A 2,814-nucleotide genomic window follows, 5' to 3' on the forward strand; every position below is an offset into this window, starting at 1 on the left:
TATATTTATGTTTAGCATTACTATTAAAATCATGATATATTTATTTATGTTATTCTTTATTTTCTTTTTTTTCTTTGTTGTTTTTTATTAAGTTTTTTTAATTGTGAAAATACTGTACAGAGGGGTCTTTATTTTCTTAAATTTTACTTACACATTAATATCCAGTAATGATAAGAGATGATTACTGTTTCACACGTTTTTATGTCAGTTGAATATATGGATGAGAGGTGCATACAAGGAGTTTGGACTGAAAATAGATAATTGCAAGCTCTTCACATAAAGAATGGATAGTTGAAGGAGCTGCGGGCATGTATAAGATAAACCAAAGAAACCAGCAAGGAAAGATAAGGTATGATTCTGGAAAGCACACAATTTTGGAAGAAAAAAAACAGGGAAAATATGTGGCTTTTGGTAAGAACTTTGTAACCCACCTACATATTTGATTCCTTATTTCTAGTGGAAGGCATTTCAGTTAACTTTATTTTACAAAGTTAAACATGATTGACCTTTAATGCTAACTGGCCTCTGTCTCAGGTAAGCAATTATTCTACCCAGGTGCCAGGGTCTCATGCTTATCATCCTAGTTACTCAGAAAGCTGAGACCTCTAGATCGTAGTATAAATCCCATCTGGAGAGGAAAATTGGTGAGACTTTTCTATTCAATTAACCATAAGAAAATTGGAAGTGGCACTGTGGCTCAAAGTGGGAACACTAATGCTGAGTAATAAATCTCAGAGACAGAACCCAGGCCCTGAGTTCAAGCTCTCTGAAATTATTCTTAAAATACTTGTTCTCAGTAATTCTTTAATTTGTCTAGAAGACTGTCTAAAACTTAGAGATTTTTTTATTTCATGTTGTCAGAATTTAATTTTAAGATGTTCAGAGAAAAATTATGAATATTAAGAACTGGTTTGTATTGCTTTGTATTACGTATTGCTTCTAAACCTACAGATCAGCTGGAAAGTAGACTGCCAAACCACTCCTACCCTCACCAAAGTTGTAAAGTTCATGTTTCAACATAATGATTTGTACATCTCATTGATGCAATGGGTCCACCTGTATTCTAGTTAAACGATTTGTTTTTGCCCTTCCCCTCCACAAATTATACCAACATCAAATGCAGTGAAAGCAGGGGTTATACCGTGGGGGAGGGACATACAAAGCAATATAGAAATCATCTTATAAATATGTTAGAAACAACTGCATGAAAGAAAAAAAATTGAATACTTATCTTGGGGTTCATTCACCTAGCATCAACTTCATCTGACTTTTTCTGCTTGACTCAGACATATACTAGATATTGCAAATAAGGGAAGCCATGGGACCTATGTTTCTTTGGGTCTGGCTTACTTCACTTAATATAATTTTTTCCATGTCTTTCCATTTCCCAACAAATGGGGCAATGTCATTCTTTCTGATGGAGACATAGAATTCCATTCTGTATATATACCACATTTTCTTGATCCATTCATCTACTGAGAGGTATCTGGGTTGGTTCCATGTCATAACTATGGTAAATAATTCTGCAATAAACATAGGTGTGCTGGTAGCTTTAGTATGGTTTTGTTTGTTATCATGTGGGTAAATGCCCAAAAGTGGGATTGTTGGGTCATAAGGGAGCTCTATGTGGAGTCTTTTGAGGAACCTCGATACTGCTTTCCACAGTGGTTGAAAAAGTTTACACTGCCACCAACAATGTAGTAAAGTTCCCTTCTGGGCACACACCTGTTGTTATTAGAGTTCTTGATTATAGCCATTCTAACTGGGGTGAGGTGGTACCTCAATGTTGTTTTTATTTGCAATTCTTTTATGGCTAGAGAGGTTGAGCATTTCTTCTTGTGTTTATTGGACATCCTTCTTTACTCTTCAGAGAAGTTTCTCTTTAAGTCTTTAGCCCACTTATTAATTGGGCATTTGTTTCTTTGAGGATTTGTTGTTGGGAGATTTAATTTTTTGTGTTCCAAGTATATTTTAGATATGAGACCATTGTCCATTGTATGGCTAGTGCAGATCTTCTCCCAATCTTTGGACTTTCTAGTGATCTTGCTAGCTATGTCCTTTGCCATGCAGAAGCTCTGCAATTTCATGCAATCTCATTTGTCCCATTTATCTTTTTTTTTTTTTTTTTGTATTTCTGGGTCTCTATTAAGAAATTTCGGCCTGTGTCAAGGAGAACTAGGGTTTCTCCTATTCCGTCCCGTAATTTTTTCCGAGTAAGACTTGAAACTTTTAGAGTTTCAAATATTACAGGAAGATCTTGGATTCATGTTGAATGGATGTGAGTAGATTAAGCTCTTGCAAAATTCGTGTGTGGGGGGGGGCGGGTTATGTTTATTATTGAAATCAAGGATAAGGAACTTGGTTCCTTTTTCTGAGATATACATTATGGTGTATCTTTGTTGGTGGTAGGCTCTGATTGCTTGCCTTTTCCTGACGTGTACATTCCAACTCTATTTTTCAATTAAAGTTCTTTAATTATTATTGAACTTATAGTGCTCTGATATTGCTTTGTCTTTAGTCTGCCATCTAGGATCTTCTTTTCCTCTTAAATGTTAACATTCAATATAAATTTTATCTCCTGACTGATTTCCCCCTTTAATCTGCATTTTGCAATAAGTATTATAATACCTTTGATCTCTGTATTCATGAAGAAAAACCGTTTCGAATTCTTTGTTTAATGTAATAACACCTTGACAGAGTTGTTAGCACCAAGACCTTAAATTTTCTTTTGTAGTTTTAGTTTAAAATAACCTTCCTCCATGTTTTTAGCATAGGTAGACAAAGAATTCCCACAATGCCTCACAATTTTTATAT

The sequence above is a fragment of the Dipodomys spectabilis genome, unplaced genomic scaffold (assembly GCF_019054845.1).
Source record: "Dipodomys spectabilis isolate Male_0828 unplaced genomic scaffold, ASM1905484v1 ptg000110l, whole genome shotgun sequence".
In the NCBI taxonomy this organism is placed as follows: domain Eukaryota; kingdom Metazoa; phylum Chordata; class Mammalia; order Rodentia; family Heteromyidae; genus Dipodomys; species Dipodomys spectabilis.